Source organism: Benincasa hispida, chromosome 7 (assembly GCF_027475165.1).
Source record: "Benincasa hispida cultivar pf3 chromosome 7, pf3_genome.v1.1, whole genome shotgun sequence".
Lineage (NCBI taxonomy): Eukaryota > Viridiplantae > Streptophyta > Magnoliopsida > Cucurbitales > Cucurbitaceae > Benincasa > Benincasa hispida.
The window spans coordinates 9,767,880-9,792,993 of NC_143484.1; the positions used below are offsets into that span (position 1 = coordinate 9,767,880).

Consider the following 25,114-nt stretch of genomic DNA (forward strand, 5'->3'; position numbering starts at 1 on the left):
AGGTATGCGTAGAAATAGATCCGTCAAATCGCGTGTCAGATATGTATCTGGAAAGTATCTGAAAGTATCGGTATCTGATACGTGTCAGATACGGATTCTTTGCCTCACATGAAGTATCTGTGCTTCATAGACAACAACTATTTACAAATTTTTAAGAGTTTTCCAATTAAAATGTGTAAAAGATCTTGTAAATTTTCAAATAAGACTATACAATTCCTAAAAAGTGTATTTTAAGTGTTACTTTGACTTTCAAAGCTACCTTAAAAAGGCCTAAGTATCACTTTAACTCACAAAACCACTTAAAAATTTCAAAAAGAGCCTAAGTGTTGCTTTGGCAACCAAATGAGATAAAGACAAACACTGAAATTTGTGAACCATTTCAACGTCAAAACTTTTGGAAGATATAGAAGCAATCACTTGAAACTACCTGCAATGACAATTAACGTTATTCAACATTTGGAATTGGGTATCACAACAAACAAAGTGTGTCACAAGTTGCTTATAAAACATCTTTCATAAAGAAACAGTACCAAAAGCTAAAATCCCATACAAGTTCCCATCTCTCTCTCACATTGACTGTGAACTAAACTAAAAATGACTTTTCATAAAACAAAAAGAATTGAAAAGCTTCATAATGGGTTTAGAGATTTTAAGGAAATAGCGAAATACATGTGAAGAAAATAATTTCAAGTAAATCCAACGGCTAATTTCTCTAACAGCTTTATAACAGAAATGTATACAAATATAAATAGTAGGTACTTTTACATATTATGCTGTTCTTTACATTTCTTAAAACAAAAACTTGTAAAAGAAACTTATCTCTGAAAATCATTAGCAATAAACTTCATCCCTTCCCGTGGGCGTAGGCCCTGAGTTAGGCCGAACTACGTACATGTTCGTGTTCCTCTTCTCTTCTTCTTTCTGCTCATAAAATTGCATGTTTCATTTTCTTCTTTGATCACTGCAAATCGCAAATCAAAACAGCCGAAGGCAAAGGATTTTCAAGAGAGAATTTTCTTTAAACAGAAAGAAAAGAAAGATTGGAAAATTACCATCGAAGATTTGTCGGCTTCCTTCTCTCCCACTAAATCGAGATAGTGGAGGTGTCCATGTGTTGCACAGCCAGCTGAGATGTGTGGTACATTGTGTGCCTTTCGTTTCACCTACCAAATTGATTTGGGCTGAACATCCTCCTCATCGTAGGCCTTAAGTCATTTTCTAACCCAACAACATGTGAAGGCGGCGATTTCTATATGGAGAAGTGCTCTTGCCATGGAAAAAGAAAAGGAAGAAGAATACGACAAGAGGAGGAAGAATGAGCCCTAAAATGTTATCACTGGAATGAAGATGAAGATAAGAAGTGAAAAAAGATTGCATCTAACCAAAAGAAATATCAAAGATCTCACCTTGAATGCATATCCAAGTTCCTTCATGACCGAGTCTATATGTAACACATTTTCCCTTCTCATCATAATTTGTAAACTCACCTCCACTCAAGTGGATATCTTCAAATTTAGTCTCCTTCCCTAGTTGAAAAGAGGAAAATAGACAAGTAGAGATAAAGTTTGAGAAGAAAAGAAACAACAGTTTCTCTCTGTTAACTAGACCATAATGTGTTGTAAAACAAATTTTCAGATTCCCAACAATAAGGAGATTAACTTAAAAAACATTAGCAAGTATCAAAAACAAAACATAGTTCGCTATAAGAATAAAGCATCACATAAGAAACTAAATTCTAAATTTAGAAATGACTATGTTAGGAAACTGATTTTTAAAGGAATTTATTGATTAAATGGGCTGATACAATAGCTCAATATAACAGCTAGACGATGAACTTGTTCTTCATTAAACGATGAGAGCCAATCAACAACTAGACAATCACTTACTATTGTTATGTGATCGCTTACAAAACTCTAAACGATCGTTTACGAACTCTACACGATCGCTTACAGACTCTACACGATCGCCCGTTAACTCTACACGATCGCTTACTAATGCTAAACGATCGCTTACAAAATACTATGCAATCGCTTACAAAATACTATGCAATCGCTTACAAAACAATACACGATCGTTGGGTCTCTACTACTTGATCGCTTAGTAGAAGAAGTAGGCGATGAGCGGCACTCCTCGGCCGATTCTACACGATAGGCGTTCCTGAATTCCCACCCTCGAGAGCTCACTTTTCTCACTCAAGATATTCAAACTTCTGTGCCTTCTCTTTCGGTTTCTTCTTCTTTTAAACCCCAACTTCTCCCAACAGAATTGAAAGTAATTTAGTTGCGGTCCCCAACCTCCCTAACCGACTCAATCGCCGATTTCCCCTTATCTCCTCTATTCTTTCTTCTTTGATATTGTAGTATAATTGGAGGCCTATCATACTAATAAGATCTAGAAAGCTAAATGTAGAAATGATTAACCATGTGTTTCTAAATCCCATTTCTTATAATAGCCCACTAAACTGAAGTATAATTACCTGTTTATTTGTCCAAATTGGAATAGTGTACTTTGTTAGATAAGTGTTAAATTTGATGGACTATTGCTATATGCATAATATTATACATGCCAAGTGTTTTTTGAGTGTTAATTTATGGCTTGGTGAAAGGCTCTACAAAGAATATACAAAGAGGAAGCTATACATACTATGAATCGATGTACAAACATCTTATTTTTCTGTCCAAGTCGGTGTACCCTGCTAATTGCTTGCACTTCTGCAGCTGGATTGAGAAGTGGTTCCACAAGGACATGTTGAGCTTCTATAAAATTTAGGCCATTAGCTTCATGCTGAATCAAGGTAATAGAACTTGAGCAGATCTTAATTATAGTACCTTTGTCGATAGTCGTTTCTACAAGTTCTCTTTTACATTCTTCTTTTGTTCTTTAAATTCACAAATGATTGTGTGAGAATTTCTGCATTTACAAATTCCTATGAAGCACAGACACTGATACAGTTACACGATATGAATACGATTGGATACGGCGATTCGTCAATTTCTAAAAAACTAAGATACGAATACGTCTAATGATATGTCATTTTTTATATATATATTTCTAAAAAAAACGAAGATACTGATACATTGAAAATACATTTTCTTTTTCTTAAAAAAATCTAGGATATAGATAAATTTAGCATACAAGTTAATAACAATAGCACAAAATAGAATACAAACATTGAAATACAATACAAAAAAAAGCAACATCTAAGATGTACAATAATTAATAAAATGCAATAGAAAAGTGACTCATATTACAAAGAAGAAGAAGATTAAAGGGAGAAGTATGAAGATAAATGAATAACTTCTTCATTGAATTGTTGAAGATATCCAAATGGTTTATATTTTGGTGGACTTTGTGGGGACTCAAACGTGAAGATGAAGATTAGATGATTATGGAGTTTGGTATTTTATTTATTTATTTTCCCTTTAGTTTTGGACCCGAGTAGTGAGTTTTTTAAATAGGTTATCTAATTTTAGATAAAGAAATATTAGATGAATTGCTTGTCTTTTTTTCTTTAAAAAAAGGTACACATAAAAATAGATACCTCAAATCGCGTGACTGATACGGATTCTTTGCCTTACCTGAAGTATTTATACTTTATAGACAAATCCTAATCATCAATATTATTATTATGGTATAATGTGAAAGAGAAAAAAAGTAAGCTACACTACTCTAGTCTAGAATGTGAGTTATTCAAATTATCATTTGACCTGTCTCCTTTCATCTTGATAAAAGAAATGTTGGCATCAAAGGCATATTGCAAAACATCTAGAACATTGTTCCAACTAGAAAAAAAAAAAAACCAAAAACAACATAAGCAACAACATGTTTGTAGCAGGACAACATAAGTGAGCCGATAAAATTATCGATATAAAAAAATTCTAAAAAAACATAACTTTCAAGTGATGATTTCTTAGGGTTCGTTCACACATTTCCTCTAGATGTCACTGCAACAAGCTGCAATAAATTTCACACAGATCAATTGACGTAACAATATAAAATTAGTCCATACAAACTGATAGATACCAGAAATTCCATTAAAATTTTTAACTTAAAATTCGAGAAAAATGATGGAAACAAAGGGTATGATAAAGAGAAAAATAAAGGATGAAAAGATGGTGGAAGTAAGAACTTGGAGATGCATAGGATAATGGTTGCGATATGGTAGATATAGAGGCAAATAAAGGCTTAAGAAGAAAGAGTCCAGAATAATATCTTTATGAGATTCGAAATGGGGAGCCTTAGAGATTAATCAAACGACTCAAAATGGAAGAGAAATGGACAGAAAACAGATTTGATTCTATAGAAAAAGAATCTTATTAGTTGATTGTTAAAAGAGTCTAAAATTTATTTGCTATTAAAAACTAAATTTAGACGATAGAATTAGGGGTGTTCATTGTTAGGTTGGGTTGGGTTGAAATACTTTTTAGACCTAACCCAATTATGCGGGTTATAAATTTTTTCAACCCAAATAACCGGTTAAATCCAACCCAACCATGAAATATTTGGGTTAGTTTGGTTTGGGTTAATCGAGTCATTTATTTAAAAAAAAATTATAAAAAGAAGTAAAACGTAAATATGTAAAAATCTAATTTAATTCTTTTCATATATTGAATTAAGATTAACAACTCAATTTCAATTTATATAGTGAAATTTTTCTATCTAAAGTGTAGAGAAACTACTTTTAAGAATTGTTGAGGAATAAATTATTTAAAAATATTGAAATTAAATAAAATTAAAATCAATATATGTATAAATAATTGTATTATAAGTAATAAAAGAATATATTTTAAAGTTAATAATAAATTTGGGTTGGTTCGGGTTGGTTTGGGTTATATTAAGTGAATCCATGAACCAACCTAACCCATAAAATTTTCATTTATTTGAACTCAACCCAATCCAAAGGAGTTGATAACCCAACCCAAACTGCACGGGTTGGGTTGGGTTAGGTTGATCGGTTTTTTTGGGTCATCGGGTTTAACTAGAATCAACATTTTGAAAGTTCCATATGAAAACATTGAAATTTTTTAATATGAAGATTAAAAAAACCCTTAAAAATTAATGAAGTGAATGAAACAAACCTAAGCATCTTCCTCTCATCTTCAATCTCTTTTCTCCTCAAATCTATCTGGGATTCATGAAAAGAAATCTCTGGTGCAAGCTCTTGACACAATCCTTTCATGGTTTCCATTTGTTTCCTCTCTTCATCAAGATCCTTAGCCAGCCTCTTTGCCAAAGACTCCAGATTTTTCTAAACCTTGCGCTCGTACTGAAGTTTGGTCTTCAACTCCACGATTGGCTTCAAACTAGATTGAGCTCCGAATCCATTCGAATTTTTAGTAGGAAACATATGACAAGAAGACGAAGAAGAAAATTCAAGCGATAAACTTGAAGTTGGTTGATAGTAATGGAATATTTATGAGGAGAGAGGGAAAGAAAGATGGTACCAAGGTTGAAGAAGCAACTAGGGATTCAAAAAGGAGAGGGGGAGAGAAATAGTGAGACAAAGTGAAAGAGTTGAAAAGAAGAGGTGTGAGGTGAACGACAATATTAAAAAAGAAATGGGATAAAGTGGAAGTGTAATATTAATTTGGGCGACAACTAAAAGAGTTAAAAAAAAAAAAAAAAAAAAAAAAAAAAAAAAGCACGTTTTTTTGGATAATTTTCTATAGCATGTTTTAACTGATGCTATAACAAAATGCTATAGAAAATAGTATTTGTTGTAGTGTATCTATATAAAGATAAAACTTTAGAGATTGATCATCTCTTTATATTATTAAGTAGTTCTTTCTCTCTATCAAGAAACCTAATTAAGTTCTAAAGGAAGACCAGGAGAGATAAACTTAATCCCTTACTAGATCAATATCATGAATCAAGGTATGTTACTCCAACTTATGTTATTGTAAAAGTTCAAGGATCATGGCATTTATTATTTTATACAATGTTAGGACTTTATTATATAATCATATAAATTAAAACGTACATGTGGTGTCAGAAAATTGATTGAGAACTTGTGATTTTTTATTAATGTTTTAATATATGATCGATTTTATGTTTGGACACTAAATAATCCATTGTTTGTTGTCGATAATCATGCTTTAATCTATGAATTTATATTTAATGCATCATTATTTTCCATTGGGAATCAATGTTATCTTTATGTATTAAATTGTAAAATAGATCAAGTTTTGTCACCGATAATGAACGCCATAACTCCAAGGATTCTCCATAAGACCTTGAGATTGCACCAACCTTTATTTTAGTTGGTTTTGTGTTTGCTGTCTCTTCTAATTTTCTAAAAAGTTACATAGTTTTTGTTATGAGTGGATTCTGGAATCAAAGGTAAAATGGTTAAAGGAAAGCAACAGAAGACTAAAGGGATAGGCCCAAGGACAAACTGGGCCTGGTCGGCCTCAGCCCCAACTGAGGTTGAGCCTCTTATGTTAGTCCAATGCCCAAAGATCCAGAATAGCTAGGCCCTAAAAGATAAAATCCTAGCGCGCCTAGCAAAGATGTTAGGTCGATCGGTCTCGACCAAGAATGAGACTGAGGTCGAGGCTTGGAGTTCGATGAGAAGGGCGTGCTAAATGCACACCTTGGCTCATTTGGCTAGAGAGATAACCTAGCTCATGTAGATTAGGAAACTCATACCCTAATCTTATAACTCTATATGAGGTGACTTAAACTTCTAACTTCTTCTCTATTCTATAATTCCCTTACTGACTTAGGCCTCGGAGCCTCTTTTTACTTTGTTTTGCATGTTCTCTCTTTCCAAAAATTACAAATTTACTGTTCATGTTACGTGAAGGTCAGGTGCATTTTTCCTTGGTCAAAATTCGGCATCAACAGTTGGCACGTCAATGAGGAAGAGAGTGATATACCTTTGCAAAGATTGATATCTTGGAAAAATTAAGAAAATCAAGGTTATCATGGCTTAGTTCTCACAATCATGTTGAAAAATAAATTTTGAAGGAGAAAGTCATGGGTGAATTAGATCAAAATCAAAGGAATCCAACGTGTCAAAGAGTCGAAGTCGAGTTCAAGATGACTTAAGCCGAGCCGAGGTTGAGGCTATCAATGTCTAGGCCAAGGCCAAGGTTGAGGTTATTAATGTCAAGGAGACCAAGTTGAAGTGGAGATCCAAGAAAAAGATCGGGATCGAGACTACCAATGCCGAGACCCAAGATAGAGGTTGAGGTCAAGACTACCAATACCAAGACCGAGGCTACCAAAGCCAAGGCCGAGGTCGAGACCATGACTATCAACACCGAGGCCAAGGTTATCAATGCTGAGGCCAAGGCTATACATGTTGAGGTCGAGGCTACGACTACCAATTCCAAGACACAGGCTACCAATGCCAAGACCCAGGATACCAAATTGAGGTTCAAGATTATAAATGGAACGTGAAGCTATGACCAAAATCTCAGAGGGGCTGACTGAGGTTGACCCTAAGCGCATCAAGGCGAAATATTTTTACCATCCAAATGCGTCTAAGTATACCATGAGCACTATGGTAGATGGTAGGGACTAAGACCGAGCCCAACCCTTACCAAATGACTAAGGGGTAAGTTTTACGCATACCCTGCTTCTTCATCTGACCTTTTTCAAACATAAAATTGGGAACTCCTCTTATTCTATTATGTTATCTAACTAACCTAAAGAGACTCCAAATAATGATGGTATATGACTATACGTGGCAACGACTCCATGCGGCGATGGCAATGACAAGTATAGAAGAATATATGAACAAGATGAAACTCCATGTTGATGAAGTTAGTTTTGAGAACTCAAGTGGATTGATTATGAGTGAGATATGATGAGGGTGCTAAGTGTGTGTCAACCTAGTTGAGATACACAAGTGGAACTGCTGATCCACGCCATAAAAAAAAGGAGGAAAAGAGTTCATTTGTGCTTTTTGTTACATTAATGAGTGATTGGAAGTAGGATATGATGAGGGTGCTAGGTGTGTGTCAACCTAGTTGAGATACGCAGATGCACTTACTGAACCAAGCCCTAAAAAAAAGCAAAAGAGGAAAAAGATTTCAAAATGATGGAATTCTCTAGTTTTTACACAAAATGGTTTAATATGAGCACAATGTGGATTAAAAATTATCGTAATAACATAAAAATGTTGACAACATGTAGTAGTTTCTATGGACAATTTTGAAGAAATCTATGTTACACCAATGATAGGAATAGATTCAAATTAATTTAATGTCTAACCAATATTCTACCATGCTATCTCAAAAGTCTGTCAATCTATGAAGTTTTGGCTTGGAAGTTCTATATTTGTTATAGAGATAATGCAATGTAGAGATTACCAGAAGATTATCGTCGAGAATAAATACCTATTTCAAACTCTACATCGATGAAATTCGAGCCATAACAAGTAAGGTACAAGATTAAGGCATGGGAGAGGGTGATGATCCATTTAGAATTCAAGATCACAACCAATCCGAGACAATGATCATTGAAGCATGTCTCAAAGCCTCAACTTCAAATACCTCTACAAAATTGCAAAACAAAAGATAATTTTTTCTCTGACACTATACTCAGGTTTAATTATCAATCTGTATATATCAAGGGATTATAGGTTAATTAGAATACATAAAGAATGTACAAAAGAATATATGAATTAATGAGACTACATATAATTAATTGGATGCAAGCTTTTATAAACATAGCTGAAGAACCTCAAAAGGAGACTTAATTACCCACAAATGAGAAGGTTGCCAAGAGAAAAGACTCAAACAATTTTCTGAGTAAAGACATTTAGTGAAAAATTGGGGGCTGGCCACCTCATAGTCAACTAACCAAATTCAAAGTCCAAAGGGACACCCACAAGTTGGATAAAGAACCATTACAAAATATAGGCAAATTAAAGTCACCTAGGTGTGATAAAATAAAGAAGCTATGAGACTGATGATCAAGTTACAAAAGATAAGCAGAGAGGCTACGAGATTTATGATCAAGCTATAGGATTATTGAAAATAAACAAAAGCAACGACCCATCTAGAGAAATTTTGGGTGAAGTAACCATAACATTCCCCTCAGGTTGGAGAAGGATACCGAGAAACTAATTGAGCTATAAGAGGCTTGGTAAGATAGTGTTTCAGGTTACCTCACGACTCGGTGCCCACCTTAGGTCAAGAGAGCAATGATTTGTTGTCGGGCCTATTCTTGGGGTGGGCCTAACAAGATTTGGCATATAACTTCATCATGAGATGAAGAAGCATGTTGAAAAATCAGTTGGACCTCAAACGGGTTTGGCTCAATAGACCCAACAATCCCTAACAAGTTCAAATTAAGTTTTACGATGGGGTAGCATGAAGATTGAAGGGGAAATGTACTCCCAAGAAAGGTTCTAAGAATTGAAACCTGCACAACTGGCTTGGAAAACCACGAACCCTAACATTGGAGTGGGGGGGGCTAATGTTATGGGTGGATTATGGAATCAAGGGTAAAATGGTCAAAGGAGAGCAAAAGAAGATTGAAGGGATAGGCAAAAGGACAAATTGGGCCTGGTCGGCCTCAATCCCAACCGAGGACGAGCCTCAAACGTTAGCCCACTGGCTAAACACCCAACATAGCTAGGGCTTACGGGGTGTGTTGAGGTTGATGTTCTAAATCTCATAGGTCTTATAGTTGTATTGTACAAATAATTTATTTATCTGATAAAACAAAGAGGTATTTTATTTATCATTTAGTTTCATTTATCCACAAAACCCAATAAAAAAAGATCTAGAGTTATTTTCTAAAACATAAACATGTATGTAGAGACATACGGGTGGATCATATTTATGTGATAGCCAAAACGGTCTGTAGTATATAGACAAGGTTGGGTGTCTTATCCCAGTGACACTACGAATACGACCTGCTTTGTAGTTGTTACAATTTTTGTAAAGTGCTACAAATGATCTGATCCTGATCATTCATATGTAGACATGTGAGTAGGGGTGTTCTATGCAAATAGTTTGTATAAAAGCGGACCACAAAATGTATAGTCTCTCTATATAACACCATTGATAGATGAGACTTACATTTTATTAGGATGACCACAAATGACTTTACTTGAATCCTACGTGAGTTCTGAACTCTTACCTATGAAGGTGGTCCTTTGATTTGTAAGGTGAGAGTGGCCAATTTCGCCGACTCAATATACCTAGCATTTTGGGGATTTGTCTTATTAGATAGTTGGGAACACAGATATATAAGAAGGAATTCATTCATTTTCTATAGTTGGGGACTATAGATAAATTTCTCCCTTAAGAGCTAATTCTGAGGCTTGAATAATGTGGCGCCACATTCTCTCCTAGCCTGAGAGGGTTTGGTCATAGTTGAACTATGACTTATTGTTCCTTAGAGGGATCAGTGGTACTTAAGGAGTTAGATGTAAGTACAGGGGAAAAACGATAATTTTGGCCCAAGTGTACTTACGAGTAATTTGTGAAGGGTCAATGCACCATTAATTGGTTATATCCAATGGATGCATAAATATATCTATAGTGTGAAGAGTGCAGCTGTCAGTCTTTAGTGAAGTGATTAACAGTTAATGGAAGCTAATTAATTTAATCAAAGAGTTTGATTAATTAATCGAGTACCATTGGAGCTTCAAACTATAGGTCCAGATAGTCTCTTCGTTAGGTCAATTGGGATAAAAATGAAAATCGAATTAATTCATATTAATATAAATTGTTCAAATTAATAAAGACAATTATTTATATAAGATTATATGAGATATAATTGAGAGAAAATATCAAAATTAATATGAATTTGATTCATATTAAATAATTGAGAGAATTTTTTTATATAATACTAAATTAAAGTATATATATAAATTTAATACAAATTAGTTTTATTTAATTTCATGTATGTTTTTTAATTATATAAAATAGGTTGTCAAGTACATATTAATTAAATAAAAAATAGTTTTGTTTAATTATATGTATTTTTTAATTACATAAACCTTTCATTTTCTTCAAATATCTTGTAAACCTTTAATTTTCATCAATAAATTCTCTCATTATCATTTTGGAAGATGAAAAGAAAGGTTCTTTCACCTTCTATTTTCAGTATTATAAATACTCTAAAATGTGTTGGAGTTGTAAGATGTTGAAAATATTGAAGTTGTTGAAGGTTTTGGAAAAGTGTTTTTCTCTCAAAAAAAAAAAATTCATTCCTCTCCAAATTATTCAAAGAAGCCCACAAACTCTCTATGGTTCTCTACCTCAAGAATACCAAGGTCTCCACATGGAGGTCTCTTTTGTTTTTGAACACTAGTTGTTTTGTTTTTCATTGTTCAGGTTCGAAGTTTTTAGAGAGAAAATCGTGAAGGACTACTCTTCAAGGGTACATTTTCCGAATCTTTTCTTCTTCTTATTTTCTATATATATATGTATGTTTAATTGATCATGTGTATTCTATTTTTATCACATATATTCTTTGAGCATTATGTAAAATTAAAATTAGGACGCGATCTTTTCCACAATGGGTACTCATGTTTCCTTTCAAACTTATAAAGGTGAGGAAATATTCAAACCCTCCTCTTGCTTTAACATTCATAAGACCACAAAGATCCAAATATACAAGCTCTAAGGGTTCTTTAGCTCTATGACCTTTCCAGTAAAAAATCTCTTAATCATTTTGCCTTCAAGGCATGACTCACATACTTGTAACAAATTGTTTTCTAACTCACTTAGAAGTATATTCTTATCCAATCTCTCGATCATATTGAGATTAATGTGACCTAATCGTAGATGCCAAAGATGGATATTTTCTTTAGGAGAAACTTTTTGTCTTTTGTTTTGAGTTATCGTAGTTCTAAATAATTTAGTATTGAGGAGGGACTTTGTTGCTAACGACCTTAGCATGTAAAGATTACTCTATAATTTTGCAAAATAAATCTCAAAGCCATTTTAGTAAATAAACCTTTATTCACATTAAATCCAGAGTGTATGACTATTCTAATAAGCATTTTATAGAAATCAGGTTCCTTTTTAACTCAGGAACTACATAAAAATTTTCTAAAATAAAAAATAATATTTCTGTAAACAAAGTCAGAGTCCTTCCACTGCCACCGCTAAGATGACGTGCCCAATTCCAACCCGCATTGTCATCTCACCAGTCTTCAGCTACTACCAAGAACTAATTCCTTGAAATGAAGAATAAATGTGGTTAGTGGTATCTAAATCAATTATCCAAGCAGAATTATCATTCTCTACTAAATAAGTTTCCAACACTAGTAAATCACATTTACCTTGTATGGCTTTCTTCTTTTCTACCAAATTTTTAGAACAATTCCTTTTCCAGTGTCCCTTCTTATTGCAATGGAAATAGATTCCCTTTGTAGCTTTGGTCTTCTTCCCCTTTTGCGCAGCAATGGGGTTAGCTTTCCCCTAGCCTCCCTTCTTCTTCTTCCACTTTTTGGTGCCGGAAGAAAAAAGTGCACGCTTTGTTCCAGAGGTCGAACCTCTGTGGAACTTTTTGAAGGATGAGCAGTGAGCACGGGCTTATGCTTTTTGGCTAAAACTTCAGATGAGCTAGCCAAGATATATGTGTGGGCCTTTACATATGCCTTTACCCATCGCTCATATGCCTCTCGAACATTTCGAAATGCATTAGCGGCTAAGGCTTCAAGACGATCCTCAACTAGGATGAGTCATAGGTCATCGATAATGAAAACTGTATTAATAGTATTTTTCCAGCTTATATAGTTATCGACGTTTAACTTATCAGAGAAAAGCATATTTAAAGTAGCACTTGTCATTATGAAATTGTTGAAACCATACAATTTATTTATATTAGTTATTAAATGCTATACCTAATTAATCAACCAATCAATTTAAAAAAAATCTAATGTACTCTACGTGACATCTATTTTGCAATGATACTTCTGTGGGGCAGAGAAAAAGCCACCTAGGGTGGTTAGATACTCTTTCACTGAATTGAGACAATCTCAACCAATAATTACACTAGAACAATTCATGTCCCTATAATTATTAGTCATCATTGTTTGGTCTAGAAAATATTAACTTGTTTAATATTTTCTTGTAAGTGTAACTCTCATTTTAGATTCTAGAGTTCCGCTCAATGAGCCAACCATAGGGGAAAATTGATTGGGGCAAAAACTATAGAAATCCCATCCATTTTTGGAGATTTGAGTAAAAAAATTCAAACAAATTCCATTCATAGGAGGACACAAACAAAGGTACTTTGAGGCCGAGCATGAAAGTTTACTACAAACTAATGAGAGAGACCGTGGGAACATGAAAGTTTAACAATGGCTATCCTCTCGGAGGGTTGTAACATGGGATTCAGAACTACTCAAACTCTAGAAATGGCTAGGATTTCTTAGGTCCATTCCCAACCTTGACTCTCTAATTCGGTAGCATCGTTGGGGCCGACCTTTGAAGTATGAAAATGGAGGGTTACACTTACAAATTACTAATGGAGGGTTACACTTACAAAATTACTAATGGAGGGTTAAACTTACAAAATTACTAAGTGTTAGTAATTTCTGACTGAAAACTATAACTAAATGACTATAGGAATAAGAGTTATTCTAGAGATAGTATTTAGTCAAGATTTTCTTGCTTTAGCGAAGGAATACTTGACTACCCCTCGGTAGCACTTATTCTGACTCACTATAGTATCGTTGCAAATAAATAATGAATTTGGGTACATTATTACTTTTGATAAAATTAAATTGGGTTTAATTACAATTTACTAAATTCGATTTTGTTTAAAATTTTAGCATGTCGATTTCTTCAAAATTACACGCTTCCGGTTTAGTTAACGGTTTTAATCAATCAACATGAAAATCAAACATACTAGCAAACGATGATTTAAAATTTTTGTTAATAAAGGAATGTCTTCTATCTCCCAACTTATCTTTAAATCAAAAAGTTTTGAACTTTATAGATGAGGATACGAAAGTAGCACAACAAAATAAATATGATTTGCTTGTCATTGAGACATACTTAGTGGAGAATGATAAAAAGACCTGGATAGTAGATTCAGGTGCCACTAATCATATATGTACTTTCGCTCAGGAAACTAGTTCCTGGAGACAGCTTACAGAAGGGGAAGCAACCTTTAAGGTAAGGACCGTGGAGGTTATTTCAGTTAAAGCAGAGGGAGATATGAAGTTATTCGTAGGAGATAGATGCATTTTACTTGAAAATGTTTATTACATTCCTTCTAGGAAAAGGAATTTAATATCTGTCTCATGTTTGCTAGAATAAAACTATAACATTTCTTTTGAAAATAATGAAATGTTCATTACTTTAAAGGATACCAAAATTTGTTTTTTTAGCTTGACTGGAATTCATGTTTCGGCTTTGTTCCGCTTGTATGCTTCATAGGTCAATTGTTTTTTCAACAATTAGTATTAGAGCTATTGTAGAAGAATTCTTGTTTGATTAAAGCTTGCTCTTAAGTTTCTGATTTTTTTTTTTTTTCCTGGTGTGTTCCCTGTTCCATTGAATACATGAGGTGTGATTGAGCTCATAAGCGAATCTCAGAATTCTTCTTTCGAATACATTTTCTTTTCTGAGGATCAGAGCCATTCAAGATGGCGGCGAAATTTGAGATAGATTGATTTGATGGAAAAGGTGATTTTAGTTTGGGGAAAAGAAAGATGAAAGCTCTTCTCATTCAGTAGAAGGTTGCGAAAGCACTCCTAGATCCAAGTAAGCTACCTACTACTATGACTAAAGATTAAAAGGCTGAGATGTATGAAATAACATATAACACTGTTATATTGTATCTCTCTGATAGTGTTTTGAGGAGAGTTGTCGATATTGATAATGTCTCTGATCTGTGGAAGAAATTAAATGACATGTATATATCTAAATCGATAACTAACAAGATCTACTTGAAAGAAAAACTGTTTGGATATAAAATGGATCCAACCAAAGGACTTCAAGAAAATATTGATGATTTAATGAGATATGCTTGGTAGTAGAAAATACAGGGGGGAAATATTAGGTGAAAATCAGGTAGTAATTCTTCTTAACTCGGCACCTGAGAAGTATAAGGAAATGAAGGCAACCATTAACTATGGAAGAGAAACCTTGACCTTGGATATTGTTTTAGATTCTTTCCGTTCGAAAGAGTTTGAGCTAAAGTCTGAAAAAAAAGAGCCTGAAGCACTGTTTTCTAAAGGAAAACCAATCAAAGAGGCAACATCAAAAATAGAATAAACAACCATAAAAAACATCAAACAAGTCTGTGAACAAGGAGAAGGAAAAAATTACTTGCAACTATTGCAAGAAGGAAGGTCATATAAAATTTGAATGCCCTGTCTTGAGGCGCAAAAGTAAACATCCTATTAGAGGTGAGAATAAGGTATCAGCTAATGCTGAAGGCTTAGAAATAGCTGAAGTCTTGATGATATCTCAGTCTGAAATGGATGTTGAATGGATTAAGGACTTCAGTTGTACTTTTCATATGACTTCTTATAGAAATTTCTTCACGGAACTGAAGGAATTTGATTGTGGCGAAGTAATGGTTGGTGGCAATCAATTGTGTAAAATTATAGGGATAGGATTTGTTACTTTAAAACTAAGTGATGGATCCCTTAAAATTCTCAGCTCCATTAGATTTGTGCCAAGCCTTAAAAGAAACCTAATCTCCCTTGGTACGTTTGAAAAAACTGGCTACACTTGGAGGGCTCAATAAGGGGTGATGGCTGTATATAAGCCATCTATTATGAAAATGGTAGGTTACCTAGATTCAAATTTGGCTTCTCATAAGCCTGAAATTAAGGCTCAACTCCGGCATGGAAGGCTAGCACATATCAGTCCAACAGGTTTAAATCACCTTTGTAAGCAAGGCCTCTTGGATAAAGGACAGGCAACAGACCTTGGTTTCTGTGACCACTGTGTATTAGGGAAGTCTACAAGGAAAAGCTTCACACAGTCCAAGCAAAAGATTACTGACAGACTTTAAAACACCTCAAGAGTTATGGATAGGTAGTCCCCCTAGCCTAAATCACTTGAGGACCATTGGGTGTGCAACTTTTGCACATACTAAACAAAGAAAACTAGAGCCAAGAGCCAAGAGATGTATTTTTCTTAGCTATCCTCATGGAATGAAGGGGTATAGACTTTGGTCTCTTGAACCTGGAGATAAAAAAATGCATCATAAGTAAGAATATTACATTCAATGAAGCCATGAGGCCCTGGAAGGATCAAGAGACTGTAGGAGAAGATGTTCAAAAGGAAACTTTTGAAATTGAGCTTGTTCCAGATAGTTCACACTCTGATGGTAATATAGATTCTGCCCCACATATTGATGAGTCTCAATCTCAGACTGAGGGAGAAGAGGGTTCTTCCATTTTGTCTTCTTCTTCCATTTCTCCTCAAAGCTCAACTCATCATCTTGATGATTATCAACTAGCTAGAGATAGAGAAAGAAGGTCAATCATACCACCCTCACGGTTTGAATTCTTAAATCTAGCTGGTTTTGCTTTAAGTTGTGTAGAATTTGGAAACATTACAGAACCAACAGCTATAAGGAAGCACTAAAGTCTGAGAATGTAGAAAAATGGCGTGAAGTTATGCAATTGGAAATAGACTCATTGCATAAAAATAATATCTGGGGGCTTATGGATAAACCCCTAAATCAGAAAGTTGTTGTTTGCAAGTGGATCTTCAAATTGAAACCAGGAATTGGAAAGAATGATCAACCTAGATATAAAGCTAGGCTGGTTGCTAAGGGGTACACATAAGAAGAGGGTTTTGACTACCATGAAATCTTCTCATCCGTGGTAAGGCGCACTTCTATCAGAGTTCTTTTGTCTATAGTTACTCACTATCAGCTTGAGCTTGAATAGATGGATGTCACCACTACATTCTTGTATGGTACTCTTGATAAGAAGATATACATGAATCAACTGAAGGAACTCTTATTTAAGAGAACCATTGAGCAGAAGCAAGATCGTTCTAAATCCATTGTGAAAGAATAAAACATTTAAAAAATTACAACCATAGTTATGCATCATCGAGTAAATTACAACATGCTTTCAATAAAAAATCAAAGGGAATCGAGTGACATATATTTGAAGAACTCTTCTTCAAGTGTTCCCTCGATCTACACCAGTTAGGCATCCCATCAAACTTGATCACAAGCACGAACGCAGCGAACAACCAGTGCAATTTCATGAACTGTCAGATCCCCGAACCCAATCGAGTAATACTCGATCCTCGACCCTCGAACAACAACACTCGACACTACCACTCGGTTGCCTTGGTATTCTCAGAGTGATAATCCAGGAGGTGTGGGCTCTGTGTGAATTTAGTAGAGGAAAGGAGGAAGTATACGATCAAGTTCAACGATCAAGTAAGTGGGAGAATGAGAAAACTCTATCATATAGAGTTGGATACTCAATCGTTTAGTAACGAGGAGCAATCGTCGCCTAGTAAACTTGCTCGTTGTTCACTCTCTCAAAAGCTATCATATAGCTCTTCTTTCACTCAATCAATGTAATGTGATTATAAAAAAATGAAAACAATTTTCACTTTTATTCTTCAGTTATTAAAACTGAAAGAAACTTCCCACTTAAATACGGTTAAAGGAGAATAAAAAACCAACCAAACAATTATCTTATTATTGTTTTTATTATAAATAAATATAATAACTAATTTATCATATTATATTTATAACCTATAGTTTTAATATCAAATCATATGTAATATTTAAACCATAGTTCTTTTCTCCTTTATTTAATATGAATCATATTTATATTAATTCCTCCAATTAATGTATCCAATACATCAAATCAATTATATCACATATAATTGAACCAATTTAATTATATCATATATAATCAAATTCCCTCTTGTTAATTTGAACATTTCAAACTGATTCTCAACTTGAATCCATTGAGCTACCAATGGGACCTTATGGACCTGTAGTTTGAAGCTTCAGCGGTACGTGAATAACTGATTAAACTCTTTAATCACAATATCCACCATCCGTTAATTTTCAGGCACTCTACTAAAGACCGACAACTTCATTCTTCACACTATAGATATATTTTTTGTGTCCATTGGATATAACCAATCAACAGTACGATGACCTTTCACAAATCGCTCGTAAGTACAGCTAAGCTAATTTACCATTTTGCCCATGTAGTTACATCTAACTTCTTAAGTACCACTGATTCCTCTAATGAACAATACATCATAGTCCTACTATGAATGAACACTTCTCAGGCCATGAGAAGGTGTGGTGCCACATTGTTCAAGCCTCGAAATATGCCCTTAAGGGAGCAATCTATCTACTTACCCCTACTTTGGGGAAGGAGTAAATTCCATCTTGTGTAGCTGAGTTCTCAGCTCCCCAGTCAGACAAATCCCCAAAATGGTAGGTTTGAGTCGACAATCTGGTCACTCACACCCATGCAAATCAAAGGACTTCCCTCATAGGCAGGAGTTCCCAACTCACTCAGGATTAAGGTCATGTTACCTATGGTCATCCTAGTGAAATGAATGTCTCTATCATGAACAGCGTTATATAACGAGACTAAATATTTTGTGGTCTAGTCTTATACAAACTCCTTTGTATAGGATACCCTCACTCGCATGTCTCCACATGGATGATCAGGATCAGATCATCTATAGAACTTTACAATACTTGTAACATCTACAAAGCGGGTCATATCCGTAGTGTCACCAGGATAAGGTTTCCCTCCTACATCCATATACTATAGACCATTTAGGTTATCACTTAAGGCATGATTCACTTGTATATCTTCACATACATGCTTAAGTTACAACGATGACTAGGGATCTTAGTTTATTGGTTTATGGTTAATGAAACTAAAATATCTCATATTTCAGAGACAAAAGTGAAGAAAATATCTCATATTATTGAAGGAAATCAAACTCGAGATTTCCATGAGTAGCGGAACAAGACAATTCCAAATTATAATCATGAATCAACAAATCATTTACAATCGACTTCAAACAAACGGTTATACAAGTAGTTCCAGAAATTACAGCATGAACAACAAATGCATAAAGAGAACTCTACGCACATATGTAGAAACGTCTCCACACTCTGATGCACGACTCTGATCGAACAACCACAACCACAAGCGCTCGATCTACACGACTGCAACACCGCACGAATATAGCACAAACACTTTGCGCTCATCCTCAACGATCTCCTCGATCACGAACAACTCCGCAACACGAACGACCTCTACAGCACCACGAACGGCTTCCAGAAAACCTCGACGGTGTCGAGTTGAGTCTGACACCACCAACAAGGCGACCTTGGTATTCTTGGTGTGAGAATCCAGAGGGTGGGCTATATTCGAACTTGGTGTGAGGCAGACGAACGGAGGAAACAACGATCGCATACACGACTGGGCAAGTGGGAGAAGTCGGAGACCTATCGTATAGGTCGATGCCCAATCGTTTAGATAAAATTATACGATCGTCTAGCAAAAGCCATGCATTCGTTTAGCTCGGTCTGTCGTGTACAGACTCTACACGATCATTTACCTTAAGCCAACGATCGTTTAGTAAACACTGCATGATCATTTAGCTCGCACCTGCACGATCGTTTAGATCGTCCAGCCGTCGTTTCTGTATCTACTTGACTACTTCCATGAATTTCTTTTCGCCGGAGAGAAAACTCAAATTCATTTTCAAACTTTTGTAAAAAAACTTCTTTTTCAAAATAAGAAACCACTTCCTTTTAAACTCACGGTTACCATGATCCAATAACCACCCACTACTTTGGTTATTTAAAAGAAAAAGTATTAATTATCCAATAATTAATATTATTATAAATATAAATGATAACCAACTTATCATACTATATTTATAACCTATAGTTTTAATATTTCATCTCATGAAACATATAAACCATAGTTCTTCTTCTATTCCATGGTACTTAATGTAAATCTCATTTACATCAATCCTTCATTAGATGTATCTTATACATCATACTGATTATATCATATATAATCAAAATACCTATTGTCAATTTGAACATTTCAAATCAACACCAAGAACTGATCCTCAACAGAATCCAAACTACCAAGGGGACCTCATGGACCTGTAAATCCAAAGCTTCAACGGTACGTGAATAACTGACTAAACTCTTTAGTCACGAGATCCACCATCCATTAACTGCCAGATACTCCACTAAAGACCGACAGCTGAACTCTTCTCACTACAGATATATTATGTGTCCATCTTAACCAATCAGCAGTGCGACAACCCTTCACAGATCGCTCGTAACTACAGCTGGGCCAATAACCGTTATGCCCTTGTAGTTATATTTATCTTCTTAAGTACCACTAATCCCTCTAATGAACATAAATCATAGTCCTACTATGACTGAGTCTTCTCTTCCAAAGAGAAGTCGTGGCCACTATGTTCAAGCCCCAGAATTAGCCCTTAAAGGAGCAATCTCCCTACTTATCCCTGCTTCGGGAAAGGAGTGAATTCTATATTGTGGATTGAGTTCCCAGCTCCCAGATCAGACAAGTCCCCAAAAAGGTAGACGTGTTGAGTTGGCAATCTGGCCACTCTCACCCATATTAATCAAAGGACTGCCCTCAAAGACAAAAGTTCATAAAACACTCAAGATTGAGGTCGTGTCACCTATGGTCGTTTAGGTGAGATGCAAGTCTCCAGTATCAACAGCATTAAATACAAAGTCTAGTCATTTCGTGGTCCAGGTCTTATACAAACTCTTTGTATAGAACACCCCTGCTCCAAGTCTCTACACGAATGGTCAGGATCTACCATCTGTAGTAGTTTACAACACTTGCAAACCTCTACAAAGCGGGTCGTATCGTAGTGTCACAAGGATCAGGTATCCCACCTTAATCCTTATACTATAGACCGATTTAGATTATCACTTAACGCATGATCCACTTGTATATCACATATACATGCATAAGTTCACATAAGATTACTAAGGAGCTTTGTTTATTGGATATGAGTAAATGCCAGAATTAAATAACACTTATTTTATTCATTAAACAATGTGTATCTTTACAAAACAACAAGACTCCAGGAGAATTAGGACACCAATCCCAACAATCTCCCACTTGTCCTAATGACTCAAGAGACTAATGTACAATACAATATAAAAATGTACAATATATAATAAACTAGGGCATACCCCAGTATCATCTCCCACTTGCCCTAGACAAGATGTCGTATGTCCCGCAGACCCAGACTCTCCAGGTGACCCTCGAACACTTTAGTCGTGAGGTCTTTGTAAAGGGATCAGCAACGTTGTGCTCCGATGATATTTCTGCGACGCACAATCCCCCTGATCAGGTGATATTTTCATTCTATGTGCTTGCCTTGAGGATGACTCCGAGGCTCCTTCGAATTTACCACAACCCCGTTGTTATCACAATAAAGAGTGATAGGTAAATCCATATTTGGAACAACTTTCAAATCTGTAAGGAACTTCCTCAGCCAAACAGCTTCTTTAGCTACTTCACAAGCCACTACGTATTCAGCTTCCATAGTGGAGTCCACGATGTATCCTTGCTTGATGCTTCGCCAAACTATAACCCCTCCATTCAGAGTAAACACTGACCCCGACGTCTATTTGCGAGAATCTCGATCGGTTTGAAAGTCAGAGTCGTGTATCCTGTAAGGATTAGATCCTTATCTCCATACACAAGCATATAGTCCCTCGTTCTCCAAAGATACTTGAGGATCATCTTGACCGTCGTCCAGTGATCAAATCCTAGATTAGACTGATAGTGACTGACAATTTCTACTGCATAGCAAATGTCGGGTCTGGTACACAACATTGCATACATCAAGCTTCCTATAGCAGAAGCATAAGGAATCTGTCTCATCTTCTCAACCTCTTGAGGTATCTTAGGACATTGATTCCTAGACAGAACGATTCCATGCCTGAAAGGTAACAAACCCCTCTTGGAATCCTGCATCCTGTACTTGATCAACATTTGATCAATGTATGATACTTGAAACAAGGCTAACCGTTTGTTCTTGCGATTCCGAATGATCTGGATCCCGAGAACATACTGTGTCGCACCTAAATCTTTCATTTGGAACTGGGCAGCTAGCTAACTCTTAATGTCAGTCAGATATCCTACATCATTCCCAATGAGTAGAATATCATCCACATACAGTACCAGAAAAGCTACTGAGCTGTTAATGATCTTCTTGTAAACACAAAGCTCATCAACATTATAGTCAAAGCCAAACGACTTAACAGCAGTGTCAAATCTGATGTTCCAAGATCGAGATGCTTGTTTCAGCCCATAAATGGACCTATTAAGCTTGCAAACTCGTTGCTCTTGATCTAAAACTACGAACCCCTCTGGTTGAATCATATAGATGGTCTTCTGAAGATTACCATTAAGAAAGGCAGTCTTGACGTCCATTTGCCATATTTCAGTATGACAACAGGTGAGAAAGTTTCCTCATAGTCAACTCCCTCAACCTGGGTATACCCCTTTGCTACGAGTCTAGCCTTAAAAGTTTGCACCTTTCCATCTACACCTCTCTTTCGCTTATAGATCCACTTACACCTAATAGGTTTGAACCCATCAGGTGGATCAACAAGCTCCCAGACGTTATTGAAGTACATAGACTCCATTTCCTGGTTCATGGCCTTAACCCATTCATCTTTGTCAACATCCTCCATTGCTTTCTTAAAAAATAATGGATCCTCAACCCCATCATTCGTAATGACGTTTTGGGCTTAGCGATTCGGTGGGTTCATAACCCTCCCACTATATCGAGGCAGTCTCAACTCTTGAGCTGGTTGACTAGACGTCTCGACCTCAACAACTCTTGTTGATCTGTCGGCCTGTTGAACAACTCTTGTTGAACCCTCAACAGTCTCAGTCTCACTAGAGATCTCACGTAAAACGAACTTACTTCGTGGCTTATGATCCCTCATGTGATCTTCTTCCAAGAAGATAGTATTAGTGGAAACAAACACTTTGTTCTCACTTGGATCATAGAAGTATCCTCCTCTCGTTTCCTTAGGATAGTCCACAAAGAGGCAAACCTTCGAACACGGTTCCAACTTCTTTGGGTTAGACGCTAGCACATATACCGAACAGCCCCAAATCCTGAAATGGCGTAAACTACCTTTACGGCCTCTTCATAACTCAAAAGGTGTTTCAGAAACACTTTTCGAGGGAACGTTGTTCAGGATATAACATGCAGTCTGCACTGCATAACCCCAAAATGAGTCTGAAAGATAAGCATAATTCATCATAGATCGAACCATGTCTAACAAGGTCCTGTTTCTCCTTTCAGATACACCATTTTGCTGAGGTGTACCTAGGGCCAAGAGTTGGGATGCAATCCCATGTTCTATCATATAGTTTTGGAATTTGAGGTCCATTTACTCTCCACCACGATCAGATCGTAGTGTTTTAATCTTCTTACCTAACAAGTTTTCAATTTCAGGTTGATGTGACCTAACCTTAGATGCCAAAGATGGGTGATTTCCTTTGGAGAAACCTTTGGTCTTTTAGCTATTGTTGTCGTACTAAACATTTCAGTGTTAAACAAGGCTTTTATGACTAATGGCCTTAGTACATATAAGTTATTTTCCATTGAACCATAACCAATCTCCATTCCATTCCAAAAATAAACACTTTATTCTCAGAAAAGAAGATAGTATAGCCTTGTTCAATGAGACAAGAAACCGAGATTAAGTTCCTCTTAATATGAGAAACTACAAAAACATTATCCAGTAACAGACTACGTTTCTTGTCCACAAATAACTATACAGCAACAGCTGAAACAACCTCACCATTACCGACTCGAAGAGTCATCTCTCCCTGTGGCAACGTTTGCTAGGAACTAAATCCTTGGTAAGAGGAACTGACATGATTGGTAGCACCTGAATCAAGGATCCAGGCAGAATCATCATTCTCTACCAAACATGTCTTCAAGACCAATAAATCGCATTTACTATCTTGTCTTCTCTTTTGGAGAGTAGTGGGATGGAGGTCGTTTGTAATGAAATTCGTTTCACACGATTCTTTCCACTGTAAAAAATCGGTCATTTTTAAAAGCTTTAAACGAAAATACTAACAAATTGCTGAAAAGAAAAACACATTGACCTACGTTAGGTTTTAAGAAATTACCCGTTGCAAAACAAAACAACATCCAATAAGGTTTTAGCAAAACTAACATGAATCCCGTGTGACATCGAGTTTCGCAATGACGCTTCAAAGGTTTAGGACAAAAGCCGCTAAGGGAGGTCAGTTACTCCTCCTCTGAATTGAAAAGTTCTCAACTAGTCATTAATACCATAACAACTCTTGCTCCTATAACGACTAGCCATCATTGATTTGGCCAAGAGATCATTAACTTACTTAGCAATCTCCCTAATTGTGACCCGCCATTTTAAGCCCTAGAGGTCCGTCCCAAAAGGCCAATCCTAAGGGAAAAAATCCGATTGAGGCAAAACCTAAAGCGAACCTATCCATTTCTAGAGTTCACCTTGATATTGACCAACTTCACAAAACCCTTTCTAAGGGGGCCGCTACCAGGGTGACTCGAGGGCATACAGAATGATCTCACGGTGTGAACCAATGACAAAGACCATAGGACGTCTTGACACACACCCTTCACCCATTTACTATAAAACTCTCTCCGTCCACCTTGATATTGACTCATGCAAAAACCAACCTAAGGGGGATGCATCCTGGGGCATCTCGAGGCCAAGCATGAATCTCACGGTGTGAACATACTGGGAGTAACGTGAGTGGAATCATAGACATATCTGATACGCCTCCTCCTCCCACTGAGTATTTTATAACCTAAGGTTTAGTTTACTTAGAAAAAAATATGGCTAAGGATTTTAACTGACTTTTAGGTTTTTCCAAGAGTAACTTTTACCTTGGATAGTTGAACAAATTTTGATCATCATCCATTAAACTCTTTAACGGAGTCTTTCACCAAAACGCCACATGCTTGTTGAAAATCTATCCAATTTACCTTTCCAGGTAGATTCCCAGGTAGGAGTGTTATGTTTCCGTCAACTTAAGAAACCCAGCCTGTCCAGAACCCACCTTAGACAAAAGGTCCCTTATAGACTTACAACAAATTTCATCTTTTATTCCAACCAATTTAAT

The 25,114-nt window shown here is 35.9% G+C and overlaps 1 long non-coding RNA gene across 2 annotated transcripts; it reads right to left on the reverse strand.

The window, feature by feature from the left end:
* Positions 1–670: 670 nt before the first annotated feature.
* LOC120082004 (uncharacterized) lies at positions 671–5,549 on the reverse strand. 2 transcript variants are annotated; one of them, XR_016530552.1, is made up of 6 exons: positions 5,079–5,549; positions 2,829–3,954; positions 2,644–2,756; positions 1,407–1,526; positions 1,053–1,266; positions 671–961 (listed from the first exon to the last, which is right to left on the reverse strand). It is a non-coding gene; the product is annotated as an uncharacterized LOC120082004 (long non-coding RNA). The 2 variants fall into 2 exon arrangements; XR_005483013.2 differs by lacking the exon at positions 5,079–5,549 and having other exon boundaries at positions 2,829–4,137.
* Positions 5,550–25,114: the final 19,565 nt, after the last annotated feature.